Below are 18,540 nucleotides of genomic sequence, written 5' to 3'. Positions count from 1 at the left end.
AAATTTTCGTAGAGATGCAAGAGGATTTTTGTCTTGATAGGAGTGATTTTTTTAAGTTCCTTCAAATGAGAGATTTTTTGATAAAATGCACCAAGTACAGTGCATGGGGAAAGAAACTTCAGCCGATGGAGCAGCTTGGTAATGTAGCAGAGTGTAGTATTAGCTCGATCTCCCAACTATTAATGAAGTTTATGCAGGATGACCTGGTGAAACACTCAGATAAATGGGGTCAGCAGTTGGGCAGTATGTAATTTTTGTCAGTCTTTGGAAAGTGGACAACGTGTATTGCTAGTGGCCGGACTAAAAGCTCAACAGTATAAGACGCTTTTTAACCTCTACAACACCCCGAAGGATTTGGGAGCTGAGGAAGAAATGGTAGTATAACGTGTCCGACTTGTAGCAGCCAGAAAGCAGATCTGATTCATATGTTTAGTAGGTGTGTTATGCTTGATGTATTCAAACAGGTGCTTATTGGATTTTTGGAAGCTACTCTGCAGTGGCGGATATGTCTGATACTCCAGCTTGTCCTACTAGGGAATGAAATGCTCATCCCCCAAGCTAGGAGATATTTCGAATCTCCTCTACACAGACAACGTGATTCATTTAAGTCAAACTAAAATTGCCCTTATTGATAAAATATTATATTACTCAACAGTCAAAGGCATGGTGATTAACAAAAAGAAAACCAAGGTCATGGAAGTGAGCAACAGGTTACAGAAAAAGCAAAAATTGTATCTACAAGGCCTACAACTGGAACAAGTAAAACATACAGATACCTGGGAGCACTATTTTATGATAGGGGCTCCTTCCAGCAGTAAAAACTTGACCTGCAGAGGAAAAGTGGCATGCTATTCATGGCATTTCACACACTACAGAGGTCATTAGATGGTCATTAGATGGTCCAAGCTATTTCCCATTGCTAAAAGCGATATCTACAAAACTATTGTAGAGTATCTCCTATGGAAGTGAGGCACTGATGGCAGAGACCCTTCAAGCATAAAAATGACTCTCTCCAAGACATTTAGATCTCTCTTCCATCTCCCCGCAATGCCTCGCCAGCCCAGATAGGGCTAGAGTTCGGTCTAGTACATCAAACTATTACTAGGAAATTAGCACATAATAAGTGCGGAAAAGAATAAAGTCATACAGATTGAATTCACTATACCAAGCTCTCTGGCAAGATATTCAAACAAACGCAAACGCACGTCATGGCAGTACTTAGATGGGGCGATTGACGATCTGGCTGTTCGTCCACTATGGGAAATGTCTTTGCCCTTAGAGTCTTTTTAAAAAGCTATCAACGGTCTGATGAAAAAACCTCATTGCTAAAAGAGAAAGAGATCCTCTCACACAGATCTCATGCCAGGATGATATTAAATGAATACAAAGTTCTCAAACCGCTGCCCTATATAGAGACTGGATTGTCTAGATACCTAAAAGACGGTTTCATCTGGTTGCAGTTTGATGTCCTCCCTGGTCTTACCCATGCAATGCCTTGGATCCGGGATACAAAAACTACTCGTTGTAGACTGTGTAAAACTGGAGAGGAAAACATTATTCATCCGACCTGTATCTGCCCTGCACTACCAAAAGAAAGGTTAGGGCTCCTAAAAATACCCTTCAATCAGTGGGGCGTTTGTACGTACTGGCAAGCTGTAATTGCATGTTTTAAGTCATCTGATACCCCACTGATCTGCAGTTTTTACAATTTCTTAAAACTGGTCATCAAAAAATAGGAAATTTACAAGACTATCTCAGCCTAAATCCGCTGCTAGTAATTAATTCTGCATTTAAACATGGCCAAAGTTAATATCAAGTATACTATCACAGTAAGGATTCTGCACTATTATGAGATTTTTTTTAGAACTATGTATGCCTTCTTGTTTCTTTATGTACTATTTGCTAGCACGTTATAGAAAATTATGAATGAATCTCTTTATGGCTCTTTTAGGTGGTTGTACATCCGATGTTTTAAATTAATTGTATGCACTTTTAGTTTGCAGTGAGCATGACATTGTAAGATTTTATTCAATTAAACAACCAAATTATTACTGACTAGTGATTGATGATCAGGAGGTAACTGGTCAAAATCAGTACTTTGTGTTTGTTGCAATGGCAGTGGCCCGGATTTGCATCACCTGAGCCTGGCTTAATCCAAATCCCTGATTTATTTTCAATGGCTAGACGTGTGCACCACGGGCTATGGTTCGGCCCGCAATGCTGCCTGATTCATCCTCGCGCTCTTCTCATTGGGCGCATTGCGGTGCTGCACGGCAGCCTGCTATTGCTGTTCAGGCATCGTGGGTGCATTCTGCGATGCCTATTTTGTTTTTGGTGCCGGGCATGCCGCAGACCCACACGGCAGAAAGTTGTGAAATGTTTTACATGTTAGGAATGCCGCAGCTCCAGTCTTGGGACTGGGGCTACCGATATAACACTCTGTTGGGCACAATGTACTTACCATTTCACTTGGTGATATATTTTACTTTGCTTATTTTCATTCTTCTTGTGGTCATCTTGTTGCTTTTCATCTTCCCAGGATTCCACAGTCTTGGTCCCAGAACGCCTTGCGAAGGTTTTTGTTCTACCATTCTAAAATGGCAACCTTTCCTATTCTTTTAATTATCTTTCCCTATCCAAGATGGTGACTGCTTACTTCCTGTTATGTCACTTCCTGTCTATGAGTATATAAGGGGCTGAACCTTCATTTCATTGCATTGCAACTCTCCTGCTGGTGTGTCTCCTGTTGGTGCCTTTTGCTCCTATTTGGTGTACTTTTCCTTCCCGTTGGCACACCTTTGCTTCCTGTTTGCGCCTCCTGTTCCAGTTTGGGTTTCTTTAAGCCATCCACTCTTGCTTGGAATTCTGGTCTGCAAGTTCCTTCTCCTTGCAGGTGTCATCCTTTGTTCCTTGATCTTCTAGTTCCTTTCCATTCCTGCAGCCTCCACCTACAACAGAAGTTTTTCCCCACAGGGTTTTTTCTTCTTGGTACTTCTTTTGGAAGGCACAGTCTGCTCTAACTTTCCATTGTCTGCAGCACCGCGCTACCAGAAATGGTTGCCCATACTCCGGATAGACCGGAACCTTCAAGAACCAAAGTCGGGACCCATCTCAGCACACCAAAACTGGTAAGAAAGATTCCAAACGTGACTGATTGCATTGCCCAAAAACATGCTTTGATCCCGGTGCCCTGAATGTTTCTCAAGCATCTCCTCCTTAAGGATCAGAAGAAATGGCACAGGCATTACTGCACACTGTTAAACAGCAAGCCCAAGATGTACAATTACAAGAATGTGAGGATAATGTAGCCATGCACAAAGTATTGGCAGCTAAAACATCGGATGTGCTCATGGCATCTACCACCACTCCTTGATATTCTGGAGATTCAAATACTTTGAAAGATTTTCTAGATTCTTTAACTGTGCTTTTTGCCTTTTTTTCAGCATAATTTTTTTGGGGATAGAACTTAGGTGGTATATCTTATTAGCGCTTTGTCTTGTCCTGCATTGGCATGGACAACACCCATGGTAGCCATGGAATACCCTTGGTTGTCAAATTATGTCTTTTTTTGCTGACTTTTAAGAAATGTTTGAAAGACCCAGACTGGAGACCTCAGCAGAAGAAGCCATGTGTGATAATCAACAGGGGAACCAAGATGTCTTGCAGTACATCACGTGCTTTAGGCAACTGGCAGCAAAGACCACTTGTGTGGAACAAATAGTCACCCTTTTTTTCGCAGAGGTCTGCAAGAAGAAATTAAAGACGAATAGGTGCATTCTCCCGGTGCAGAGACTATGACTGAGTTAATGGATTTGGCATTATCAGTTGAACATTTTCTCAATGAACTTCGATTGGAGAGACGAAAGTTACAAATCCAGCAACATACGGGTATGACACAACCTAATACTCGCAGTACAGAAACTCCTGCATCATAAATACTTCCTTCGACAGGAGCAGAACCAATGCAAATAAGTCTAACTAGATGACCTCTGTCTGTGGCTGGATGAGAATACAGAAGAAAACAAGGACTGTGCCTTTATTTTGGTGCTTCTGGGCATATGATTCACAATTGGCCTACTCGTCCATCCAGGCAGTCGGGAAACGCCAGATCCTGCTCTCTGTGAGAAGGGAGAGAATGGGATGGTCCGGAATACCTTTAATCTGCACCTCGAAAGAAACCTCAAATTTTCTCTTTCTTCTGCCTGGGCTTCTAAGGTTACCTAATGGTACAGAAGAAAATGTACTAGCACTATTAAATTGTGGTGCTAGTGGAATGTATTTGGATGAAGGATAGGCAACGGAAAGACAAATATGTTGTGTTCCTAAGGAGACCCCGGAACAAGTTCATACAGTGGATGGATCCCTCTCATTTCAGGACCAGTTAAAGAAATGACACTGTCATTACAGTTGAATTTTGGAAGACACCAAGAGTACTTGTCCTTTGACCTGATCGCCTCACCCAGTCATATCATGATTTTAGGAATACCATCTCCTTATCATCACATTTTTGCCAACAATTCTGTTATCCTACTGAGGAATACTGGTCACCAAAAGAAATGCCTTTGGTAAAAAAGGATGCTTGTAACTCCACATTAATACAACAATATAATAATATAAATAATCCACATTTGTAAAGCGCGAACAATCACCCGTAAGGGTCTCTAGGCGCTGGGGGCCGTCGGGAAGATTAAGCAAGTTATTGCCCAGAGTCACATGGTGCTGGGCTAATCTGCCACTGGCGCCGGGGATCAAACCGTGCTCCCCAAAGTCCGGAGTCAGTCGCCCTGGCCACAGCGCCACACCTCTAGGTGTACCTAGTCACTACCAAATATATGCGGTTGTCTTCCAGAAACAGAAGAATTTGACACTGCCTCATCATAGGGAGTTTGACTGTGCTATTCCTTTGGAAACAGGAGCAACAGTACCTTTTGGAAGATATACTCTCTCACTGAACCTGAGAAGGAAACCCTTAGACAAAATCTCCCAAAAAACCTTCAAAGTGGTTTGATTACTCGGTCCTCATCACCTGCCGGGGCACCCATCTTCATCATGCCAAAGAAGATTAAAGATCTACTGCCATGTATAGACTTCAGGGGTTTGAATAAAGTCACTATAAAAGATCAGTATCCTTTGCCCTTGATTAAGGATATCTAGGAGTCTGTTAGAGGGGCACAAATATTTATCAAGTTAGACCTTCAGGGTGCCTATCATCTCCTTCGAGTCAAGGAAGACGATGAATGGAAAACTGCATTTAGAACTCCCTTTGGCTATTTCGAATATTGTGTTATGCCCTTTGGACTGACCAATGCTCTTTTCATCTTTCAAAGATTCATGGATAAAGTGTTCTCGGATCTTCTAAACCAGATTGTTTTAATATAACCAGATGACAGTCTGATTTATTCTGCTGCTCCTGAGTTGCACCGTGCACATGTCGCTCAAGTTTTGGAAAGACTACGTCAAAACAGTATTTTCTGTAAACCTGAAAAGTGTGAGTTTGACAAATCTGAAGTGAGATATTTGGGTTACTGAGTCAACAAGACAGGAATTGCCATAGATCCACAAAAAAGTAAAAGTTATTTTGGATTAGCCATCACCTCCAACCATTAAAGAAACTCAATGTTTCCTAGGCTTGACAAACTTTTATAACCAACTCATCAAAGAAGGAAAATCTCCAACAAGGATTCAAGTGGACTGAAGCTGCTGAAAGAGCCTTCCAGTCTCTAAAAAAGGCATTTACACAAGCTCCTATTTTACATCATCCTGATACAACAAAGATGTTTATTGTGGAAACGGATGCATCAGACAGAGCAATTGGTGCTGTGCTCCTCCAATACAAGAAGGCCATGGGCTGGAACATCCCGTTTTTTACCTGTCACACGTCTTTTCAGATTCCAAGAGAAACTACTCTGTTCTTGAACGAGAACTATCAGCCATGAAGTTGACCTGTCGTGAATGGAGAGAGTTTCTAATGGGTACCAAAGAGCCATTCGAAATCAGAACAGACCATAGAAACCTCAAATGTTTCTGCAACATTCAGTGTCAAAATAGTCATCAGGCCCGGTGGGCCTACTTTTTTAGCCAATACTACATTATAATTTCCTATATACCAGGATCTCAGAACCATCTGGCTGATGCCTTGTTGTGTCGTTATCTGGAAAGTCCAACGCTCCCACAACAAAACATAATTGATCCAAAACGACTCACCGGCACAGTTCAATCCTTTCTAGATAGTGTTCAATTAGAGTGTACATCTCTAAATCAAGAAGAATGGAAGAAGCTGAATAATCAGATTAAGTACATGATAAATAGTACTACTATGGAAGGGCATTATTCCTCCCAACGCAAAAGGTACAACTAGAAGTCTTACAAATGTGTCATGATTCTTCCGTTGCTGGTCATCGCAGTTTTAAAAATACAATAGAATTATTACTTCGCTCTTTTTGGTGGCCATCAATAGGAAAGGATACTGAAACTTATGTATCCTCTTGTCCTGTCTGTGCTCAGGCCAAGACAATTCACACTAAAGCTGTGGGGTTACTCTAGCCCCTACCTTTCCCACCGGAACAGTGGCATGCCAAATCCACTTATTTGATTTCCTCTCTGCCTCCCTCTGCAGGTAACCAAGTCATTATGGAGACAGTAGACTCTTTTCCCACAATGGCACATTTTGCTGCTCTAAAGAAGCTACCTACCGCAAAAGACCTTGGACAAATCTTCATTCTAGAGATTTATCACCTTCATGGTTTTCCACAGATTATTGTATTTGACCAAGCCCTCAATATATAGTTCGTTTTTTGGAAACATTTTTGCAAATCCCTTCACATTGAAGTAACTTTATCCTCAGGGTTTCATCCCCAGACAAACGGTCAGATTGAACATTTAAATCAGGGGCTAGAACAAATCACCATTGCTTTTCCAACTCTACCCAAAGCGATTGGTCCTCCTATCTACTGTTAGCAGAATATTCCTATAACAACACTGTACATACTGTATACAAGGCTACCCCGTTTTTCTGTTTAAATGGTTCCATCCTAGGACCTTTACGTCAGTTATACAAGATACTACTTCTGTTCCAAAACCAGCCTCTTTTATCTGCCATCTCTGAGCTGTTTGACAAAGGGCACATGTTAATCTTCAGAAAGCCAAAAAGAAAATGAAAGACACCGCTGATGTCCTTCGACATCAGTCTTCATCATGCCAGGTTAACAGTAAGGTTTGGCTTTCCGCAAGATTTTTTACTCACCACTTGTCACGTAGTAAATTCAAACCACGCTTGTTTGCACCTTTTAAAATCACTCAAATAGTGAACCCTGTGTATTTCCATCTACAACTACCACATGCCTGGAAAATACACCCTGTTTTACATACTTCACAATTGAAACTTTATGTGACTGATCCTTATAAAACAGTGTTTTCTCGTCCACCTCCTGTTTTGGTCAATAATGTCCCTGAATACGAGGTACAGGAAATCTGTGACTCCCGGTTCTTTAGGAACCACTTGCAGTTCCTAATCCATTAGCAAGGCTATCCTCCCAGTGATAGATCTTGGGAGGATGCTGACTCAGTTCACACTCCTGTACTTGTCCGCTGTTTTTTCGGCTTTTTCCTGACAAACCTGGGGCTTACTGTTGCACCGGGGCCATGGTTTGGCCCAGAATGGTGCCTGCTTCATCCTCACGGGCCTCGGTCCAGCCCGCGACACCTCCTTCTTCTCTTCAGGTGCGTTGTGGGCTGTGCGGCAGTCCACTGTTGCTGTTCTGGAGTCCCAGGTGCATTCAGCACCACCTATTTCTTTATGGTGTCGGGCACGCCACAGACCCACACGGCGGCCCGTTGTGAAATATTTTACATGTTAGGAATGCCTCAGCTCCAGTCTTGGAACTGCAGCTTCCTATATAACACTCTGTTGGGCACAATTCACTTACCTTTTCACTTGGTTATACATTTTACTTTGCTGATTTTCATTCTTCTTCGGGCCATCTTGTTGCTTTTCATCTTCCCATGATTCCACAGTCTTGGTCCCAGAAGGCCTTGGGAAGGTTTTTGTTCTTCGTTCTAAAATGGCAACCTTTCCCATTCTTTTCATTATCTTTCCGTATCCAAGATGGCGACTGTTTACTTCCTATTATGTCACTTCCTGTCTATGAGTATATAAGGGGCTGAACCTTTCATTTCATTGCGTTGCAACTCTCCTTGCTCCTGCTGGTGTGTCTTGTCTCCTGTTGGGGCCTTTTGCTCCTGTTTGGTGTATTTTTCCTTCCCCGTTGGCCCACCTTTGTTTCCTGTCTGCGCCTCCTGCTCCAGTTTGGGTTCCTTTAAGCCATCCACTCTTGCTTGGAGTTCTGGTCTTCAAGTTACTTCTCATCGCTGGTGTCTGCCTTTGTTCCTTGATCTTCTCTTTCCTTTCCATTTCTGGAGTCTCCACCTAGAACAGAGGTTTTTCCCTACAGGGTTTTTTCCTCTTGGGACTTCTTCTGGAAGGAACAGTCTGCTCTGGCTTTTCATTGTCGGCAGCACCATGGCTACCGGAAAGGGTCGCCCATACCTCAGACAGACCACAACCTTCAAGAACCAAAGTCAGGAACCGTCTCAGCACACTATAACTGGTAAGAAAGATTCCAAACATGACAAGCCCAAGTACTCTCTGCATCATATGGAAAGTACCTTGTAATCCCCATGGGCAGGGCCACAAAAAAGGGCGGTGGGCGGTCTAGGATCTAGGGACCAGTCTCGGAGTGGTTGGGGAAAAAAAGGCCAAGAAGACGAAGAAAGGCTGGCAAGAGCTATATGAGGTAGTAGAGATCTCACTCCTATTTCCTGCTTTCTTCCTGAGTAGATTATTTTCCCAACAGATACGAATAACCAATGGCATGTTCAGGAGTGCCACAGTACAAACATAACCTTACATTTTATCTATGGTCTTTTTCTTTCACTGAAAGAGGTTTCTGTATTTTCTAGTGCGTTTCCTGATAGAACCACACTCTTCTTTTGTATTCCAGCACCACTCTCTGTTCTGGCACTTTCTCCAACCCTGCCTGGTCTGGTGCTGCATTATGGTCATAGGTTTCCTTGTATTCAGGTTGATGATATATCTTGTTGTCAGTAATTGCATGCGTCCTAATGTTCCTGGCACCTGGTCATCCCTATTAAGTAAGAACAATGTCCACAACAAACTTATTCACAATAATCCATTAGCAAATACGGAGTATAAGTTATACTCCCAGCCGATTCAATCAAGAAAGCCAAGGAAACGTACTTAGTTAGTCTGGAGAACTTATTTACTTCAACAGAAGCAAAAGCAATTTATTGCACAATTCACAATTATATCATAAACATTTTTAGTTTTTCAGGCACAAAAGAAAGATGGTGAAAAAAGTGAGGATAGAACCCAGTGAAAATAATCGTAGCCTACAAAGTGAACTTAGTGTTTAAGAGGTCTTTAGGCATGTAAGAGTGTAACGAGTCTTTTTTGCTCTCCCTTTGTTAGTGTCGACGACGTTTCAACCCACTCTGGGAACAGGGTCTCTTCAGGACAATATCTGGGGACTACAAACAAGGAAAGGATGAGTGCCCGAAATGTACTAGACTTATTAGTTGTCTCAAGGCTCCAGTTTTTTATTGGCTTACCTAAATTTATTCAAATTTGGAATTGAAGATGAGTAGTTGGTAATATGTCTGACAAAGTCTAGAAATACAAAAGGGATATATAAGGAAATTAAAATGTATCCTTATAAAGTATATCTATCTCTATACTTTTAGTGGTAAACATTAGTTTGAGCCCATAAGCAATTAATCCAAATATGAGCATAACATTGATTATAAGGCCATCTTCCTGTGAGTGTCTGGCCCTATCTTAGTACATATCCAGCGAAACCTATGTTGGCAATACACTCTATAATAATCATCACTACATAGAGTCACTTACTTGGAGCATCTAATGTCTCCGCTGTATCCGTGAACAAGGGCAATGCTTGTCAAACACAAGGACCATTTAAACGGTCCGTTTAATGATCTACAAATAAAATAAGGAAACAGTCGGTACCGGAGGCTACAGTACATATAATTACTTATTATACATATGTAACAACTACTTACAGGACAGCCGTGGGGAAACGGGATATCCGTAATCCAAGTCCGACCGTGAACAATGTTCCCGTAGTGACTACCTATAGGACATTGAGGCAGAGGTTACTGCCAGAACATCACAAAGGGGTACAGTTTAAAAGGAGCAGTATATGTAAGTAGCTTACTTTTTATGAAACGAACGAGTGAAGCATCCGATCCAGCCGCGCAAGTCGGTGAATAGCCTCCCATGATCCGGAAGTATATAAATTAACCCGGGAGTACGCGCATGCGCAGGGGAGGGAAAATAGATTTAATGGCGGCCATCTTAGAGAGGTGCTTCATTATCATATGATAGTATCTAGAATTAGTAGCTGTTACAACTTACAACGATCGCTCAATTAATGATGTGTCCGTATATTTGATGTTGGACTCGAAGTATTAAGATTGGCCCGGAATTTAGCGCATGTGTACAGGAGAGCAAAATAGACTCGTTGGTAGCCATCTTCAAGGGTCTCTTAGTACATCATTATTAGTAGCTGTAGCGTTTCATTTAGAGCGATACATAGATTCGTTGGCGGCCATCTTCAAAGGTCTCTTAATACATCAATATTAGCAGCTGTAACAGTTCATTTAAAGCGGTACATCGCTTACTAATAAAAACAACACAATTGTGTATCTGTACATTCGATGTTGAACATTTAAACACCTTAACCTCTTATTGCACATTGTCTCAGAAAGCAGAGAGGTAGTAAGGCGTTTCATTTCCTTATGCGATTGACATCAGGTGGCAGGTAATTGAAAAAGCTAAACTGCCACCTAGGGGAGGTGATATGTCAATCCTGCTACAAACACCGGAATGTAAATGGATCGATAAGTGTCAATCGACAACTCTTGGTCTGAACAGTTTAGAGGAATGGCGGAAGTTCATTAGTTTGCATTGAAGTATAACTGGAATAAGCCCTATTCATGATAACGTTTAATTACTTCAATTCGCATAAGGAAATGAAACGCCTTACTACCTCTCTGCCCACTTTCTATAACCAGGGGAGATCGTAATAAGGATGTTGGAAGTTTGAATATGGATTAACTGAACTCTTATTCAAACAAAAGTTATGGTGCCTGTATTAGAACACTATCAGGTAGAATGATATACCAATACATCTCTATGGGGGTTTTTTGATGAATGTTTTCGAATTTCTATTATAAATTTTGGATGTACTGATGTCCTTATGAGATGCTTTCTGAGACAATGTGCAATAAGAGGTTAAGGTGTTTAAATGTTCAACATCGAATGTACAGATACACAATTGTGTTGTTTTTATTAGTAAGCGATGTACCGCTTTAAATGAACTGTTACAGCTGCTAATATTGATGTATTAAGAGACCTTTGAAGATGGCCGCCAACGAATCTATGTATCGCTCTAAATGAAACGCTACAGCTACTAATAATGATGTACTAAGAGACCCTTGAAGATGGCTACCAACGAGTCTATTTTGCTCTCCTGTACACATGCGCTAAATTCCGGGCCAATCTTAATACTTCGAGTCCAACATCAAATATATGGACACATCATTAATTGAGCGATCGTTGTAAGTTGTAACAGCTACTAATTCTAGATACTATCATATGATAATGAAGCACCTCTCTAAGATGGCCGCCATTAAATCTATTTTCCCTCCCCTGCGCATGCGCGTACTCCCGGGTTAATTTATATACTTCCGGATCATGGGAGGCTATTCACCGACTTGCGCGGCTGGATCGGATGCTTCACTCGTTCGTTTCATAAAAAGTAAGCTACTTACATATACTGCTCCTTTTAAACTGTACCCCTTTGTGATGTTCTGGCAGTAACCTCTGCCTCAATGTCCTATAGGTAGTCACTACGGGAACATTGTTCACGGTCGGACTTGGATTACGGATATCCCGTTTCCCCACGGCTGTCCTGTAAGTAGTTGTTACATATGTATAATAAGTAATTATATGTACTGTAGCCTCCGGTACCGATTGTTTCCTTATTTTATTTGTAGATCATTAAACGGACCGTTTAAATGGTCCTTGTGTTTGACAAGCATTGCCCTTGTTCACGGATACAGCGGAGACATTAGATGCTCCAAGTAAGTGACTCTATGTAGTGATGATTATTATAGAGTGTATTGCCAACATAGGTTTCGCTGGATATGTACTGAGATAGGGCCAGACACTCACAGGAAGATGGCCTTATAATCAATGTTATGCTCATATTTGGATTAATTGCTTATGGGCTCAAACTAATGTTTACCACTAAAAGTATAGAGATAGATATACTTTATAAGGATACATTTTAATTTCCTTATATATCCCTTTTGTATTTCTAGACTTCGTCAGACATATTACCAACTACTCATCTTCAATTCCAAATTTGAATAAATTTAGGTAAGCCAATAAAAAACTGGAGCCTTGAGACAACTAATAAGTCTAGTACATTTCGGGCACTCATCCTTTCCTTGTTTGTAGTCCCCAGATATTGTCCTGAAGAGACCCCGTACCCAGAGTGGGTTGAAGCGTCGTCGACACTAACAAAGGGAGAGCAAAAAAGACTCGTTACACTCTTACATGCCTCTCATTGTTTTTTAAAGACCTCTTAAACACTAAGTTCACTTTGTAGGCTACGATTATTTTCACTGGGTTCTATCCTCACTTTTTTCACCATCTTTCTTTTGTGCCTGAAAAACTAAAAATGTTTATGATATAATTGTGAATTGTGCAATAAATTGCTTTTGCTTCTGTTGAAGTAAATAAGTTCTCCAGACTAACTAAGTACGTTTCCTTGGCTTTCTTGATTGAATCGGCTGGGATTATAACTTATACTCCGTATTTGCTAATGGATTATTGTGAATAAGTTCCTTGTGGACATTGTTCTTACTTAATAGTAATACCCAGTTCACAGGGACATATGGGTCGCTCTTGTTTGTTATAAATACCTGGTCATCCCTGGCACTTAGTCATCTCTTTTATTCCATCCACCATTGGCATTACTGGTGGCATGACTTAAAAAACTGAAAAAAGTATCTCCTCTCCTTTTGTCTCAGTGTTTATTCCAGGAGGCATGGCTTACCCTTAATTGTTTGGCAGGCATGATGCGGCAATACTCCAAACATACCCTCAATTTATTTATTTCAGAGATGTTAAGGCTGGCGATGTTCACAGTGTATTTGTGCTGCCTGGTGTGAGGGTTTGCATCTTGTGGAGAGCACACTATGCCATGGCGTTCCAAAGGTTACAGGGACATTATAGTTAGGCTTAGATTTTCAAAACCATTGAAATTCAGCAGTCACCGTTACCTGGGCTAACTATAACTTAAGCCCCCACAATGCAATACTTATGACCGCACATATTACATGACTCATGACATGGTCAGTGACATCACTTATGCCATCTCAAATGACATCACAGATGAAATCATCCAGTGATTGTGAGTGTTTTCAAATAGTATCTTAAAAGTATTTGAAAAATATATACTAAGATCCTACAAAAGTTGCATTATGGGTGTATGATTAGGTGTGCTAGTGTCTGTATGTCTGTATGATTGGATGTGTGAGTGGCTGTATTGTTGATTGAGTTGTCAAATGAGTGGCTGTATGGGTGAGTTAGTAGTTATTTTCGTTGCTGTATGAGTGAGTGGATGGGTGAGTGGCTCTTTGAATCAGTGAGCAGATGTGTGAGTACTTGTATAGGTCTGTGAATGGGTATGTGAGTGGTTGTGTGGGAGTGGGTGTATGAGAGGTTATATAGGGGTGTGAGTGGTTCTGTGGATGATGTCATCAGTGATGTCATCAGTGATGTCACTTACCATGTCATGAGTGATGCAATGTGTGAGGTCATAAGCAGTGCATTGCGGGGGCATACGTTAAAGTTAGTGCAGGGAACTGTAACTGCTGAATTACTGTGGTTTTGTGTGCGTGAAATATGAGCCTAACAATAACATCCCTGTAACCTTTGCTATATACGGACAGAGCTGGAAGTCGTGGAGGGTTGGGCCATAATATTTGCTCCAATAGGTGAATAATAATTGACACATTAAAAGAAACCCCCAAGAAAAAAATCATTTTATGTGAAGCGGGCACTGAGGAAAGCCATCAGGCTGAAACGCGTCTGCCCAGCATTTCACCTTTTTTGCAGGACTTGTGACCAGAACCTGTAAAGCAATACATTTTCCACTTCAGCCTCTGAGCATGTATCGGACCCATTTTTGAAGTGGGACTGGTGGTGATATATATATATATAAATTCACTGAAAAAACCATAGGTTTCACACATGTTATAGTTAGCGGAAATTTTACTGATAAAAAACCAGTGAAATTGCCCCGTTATAGTTAGTGCTGGCAACTATAACTCACGCGACCGCAATCCTCTGCTGATGCTAATACTGTATTTAGACACTTATTTGCCCATGTCTTCTTCCATACATTTTTAGCTATACATATATTACAAATATTTTTTTTTCATAAAGACACATATGTCATCAGCAGAAGATTGCGGTCGCGTGAGTTATAGTTGCCAGCACTAACTATAACGGGGCAATTTCACTGGTTTTTTATCAGTAAAATTTCCGCTAACTATAACATGTGTGAAACCTATGGTTTTTTCAGTGAATTTGCAAGGTTTTTTAAATGCTAATTCCTAACTATAACGTGTGTGAAACCTATGGTTTTTTCAGTGAATTTGTACGGTTTTTTAAATGCTAAGTTACTTTACGCCATTCGAGGCGTGCGCGCCCACTTAACGCAGTTCGTTCCGTGCACGGTTTTTATCAACTTTAATAAGCCCTGTACATTTGGTGGCCTTCGGCCACCAAAAGCACAGGGGGTGGGGTCAATGTGGATAGTGTTTTTTTTATTTCGATTTTATAATTTCATGTTGGCAAAATTTAGTTTTTTTTACCTATTAATAAGCCCTGTACATTTGGTGGCCTACCGCCACCAAAAGCACAGGGGGTGGGGTAAGTGTGGATAGTGTTTTTTTTTTTTTTTTTTTTTACCGTACGCTTACGGTAAGCGTACGGTAAGCGTACTCGGCGAAATTGCCGAAAAAAAAATAAAACCGTTTTTGCTCTTGGGGGATGTTTGGGGACTCCCTCAACATGACTATGTGGGAGGGAGTTGTCATAACAGCCCAGTAACATGTTTTTGGCCATCATGTTTGATAAACAACACTCAGTGCGAGAGACAAAATGGCGGACGCCGCTTCCTGGTTTCGGCCGATTCGAATGTTTACTAAGATCTAAGAGCCAATCAGAATCGCGCTCGTGCACGCCACCGTACGCTTACGGTAAGCGTACGGTAAGCGTACCGTAAGCGGGCTCAGATATATATATTGATTTAAAGGCTATTTTCTCAGAATCTACTGAACAGATTTACACCAAACCTACAAAAGGCACTTCCTTGACCTAGGGACTACCTCTCTGCCAAATTTCTAGTAATTCTGTTCAGCCGTTCGGGCTGTAGCTCGTTCTAAAGGTCCTATGGAAAAATGCATGGGAAAAACGCGTTTTGGGACCCCCCTTTTATCTCAGCCCCCGCTTGACGAATCCCCCCGAGACTTTCAGGGTAGGAGCGGAGCGTAGCGCCCCACCTATTTTGAGAAATTCGCGAGGATTCATCGACCGGCGCCAAAGTTATTCAAAATAGAATGTTGAGGTTTTCCTATGGAAAAGGGGTCCTAACTATAACTACCTACTGGCGACCGCCAGTAGGTAATATACATATATATATATATATATATATATATATATATATATATATATATATATATATATATATATATACGCTCACTCCCAATCTCTTCAAGACTCGGAAAGCACTCTACGGGAAACTCCTGCAATCTTTTAAATCCTTTATTGCGTTGCAAGCATGAAAAACATGACGCGTTTTCGCTATGCCTTAGTCGAATGTACTCATTGAACGCGCCAAAAAGCAGCATATTTAAAAGTGCATTACGTGAATCACATGACAAAGTAAGGCATGGAAATTAACAAAGGACAATCTCCTTACAAAATATGGCGCCATATTGGAGTGTAGTTTTGAAACGCTCAAATGCAAATTCGCAATGATTTCTAATAAACTACTTACATCTTCCAAAAAGTTTTAACTCATATTAGCTTCCTTATTATGAAGGAGACCCATAAAACTATATCGCCGTGTATCGGCATTATCGGTGTCCATATTGCATTATAGCACCATAAATTGGCAACCACTTACTCATTATTAGTGTCATGGCAACAGACTGTTGATTTTAGACAGCGTATGATTAAACATTTTACATATTCCCCAATTCAACGCCGTATATCGGCTTTCTCGATAATATGCTGAACTAACAATTATTACGCCATGTATCGGCTTCAACTTCATCATAGTTCATCACATCACCACAGTCTGATGATTCACATAAAAATGTCACATAAAAATAAACCTACAAGGAATGATCAAAAATAGAGCACTTAGCTGACACAAATTATTAGTAAAAAATGTTGTCGTAATTTTCATAATTCATACAATTAGCATCGGCATATTCCACCAACAAAACTCCACTGTATATTTCATTTGGTTCAGTCCCCTAGATGAACCGCCAGTTCTTCCCCTACATTCATACCAAAGGGGTTCTTGGTTCCCAGGTCTATGATGTATCGTGATTCTAACCTGCGAAGTTTTTTAATTCTGTCCCCCCCTTATACTTATTGGGAGAAGATCCAACCCATAATAACGTAACAGCTCCCTGTTACTGTTGTGTTTCTCAGAATAGTGTCTCGCAACGGGATAGGTAACATCCCCCTTAGTTATGGCACGCATGTGCTCCAAGATACGTATCTTGACACAATGGATCGTGCTACCAATGTAGCGTAAGCAACACGGGCACTCCAAACAATATACCACATAATTAGTGTTGCATGTTAGAAACTTCTTAATAGGCCTAGGTTTCTTTAGGCCAGTTACTAGATAGGTGGATGTCCTCTTACTGCCCACGCAAGCCTTGCATTTTCCACAAGGGAAAAATCCCTTAAGATCCCTTAGGGTTCCGGCTGCCTTGGGTTTCGTAGGAAAATGACTCTGTACCAGACTATCCCTTAACGATCTGGCTTTCCTGAAAGTTACCAAGGGGACAGAAGGAATATCCGAGCCTATGATGTTATCAGTTTTTAGGATATGCCAATTCTTTCTCAAGATCCTTCTTAACTCATTAGCATCACTTGAGAAAGTCGTCACCATCCTGAATTTGTTTTCACCTGCCTCGTTTACCTTTCCTCTCTTACTTTCTTCTTCCTTTTTATTTGTATTTTTATCATTGTTTAGTAGAGTAACTCTAGGTATGTTCCTGACTCTTTGAAGGGTTGTATCAAGATACTCTTTATTATACCCTCTCACTAAGAATCTATTAGTACTCTCTTGTGCCGCATTATCAAAATCCCCTTCCCTAGTGCTATTGCGTTTCAAACGCAGAAATTCCTCATAAGGGATATTCCTGACTAGCCCATGGAGATGATTACTAGCGGCATGCAAGGTTGAATTGCCTGCCATGGGTTTACGGTACAAAGACACAAACAACTGATTGTTCTCCACTCTGATTTTAAGATCTAGGAAATTAACTACTTCCGAGCTTACTTCCCCACTGAATTCCAGATTTACAACATTCTTGTTCAGATTATTAATAAAGATGGATGCCGATTCATCGGACCCATTCCAAATTATACAAAGGTCATCGATATACCTATACCAACAGATCACCTTGCTCATATCAATTTCACCAGGCGTTTTGGACACCTGCTCCTCCCACCAGCCCACGAACAAGTTTGCGTAACTGGGGGCGAAGCAGGTGCCCATCGCCGCACCCGACCTCTGATGGTAAAACTCATCACCAAAGACAAAGATGTTGTTATTTAAACAAAACTCAGTAAATTGGAGAATCATTTTGTTGTGTTCCGTAAATTTCAATGGCTTTGTTTTCAAAAAATGAGCTACAGCTTCCAAACCATGTTCATGCCTAATCCTCGTGTAAAGACTAGTAATGTCTAATACAATAAGTTTATATCCAGGATCCCATTGTTGTTTCTCAATTCGCTTCAAAAAGTCCTGTGAGTCCTTGATATATGCAGGTAAGATCTTCACTAGTGGAAAAAGGAAAGAGTCAATAAAAATAGATAAATGTTCTGTTAGACCACCCTGAGAAGAAACAATAGGTCTCCCCAGAGGATTATCTTTGTTCTTATGGATCTTAGGGATATGATAAAACGTGGGGACCACTGGATTGAGACATCGAAGGAACAAATACTCCTCCACACTCAACATAGATTTATCAAGCCACGATTTGATCACATCATGGTATCGTCTAATGCTGCCCAAATACATCTCTTTGGAGATTTTCTGATAGCTCTCACAAGCCGACAGTTGCCTGATAGCTTCCGTCTCATAGTTTTCCCTGGTTTGTAAGACCACGTTGCCCCCT

Source organism: Triturus cristatus, chromosome 5_2 (genome assembly GCF_964204655.1).
Source record: "Triturus cristatus chromosome 5_2, aTriCri1.1, whole genome shotgun sequence".
Lineage (NCBI taxonomy): Eukaryota > Metazoa > Chordata > Amphibia > Caudata > Salamandridae > Triturus > Triturus cristatus.
The sequence above is the reverse complement of the archived record's forward strand: the minus strand, read 5'-3'. Positions refer to the sequence as shown.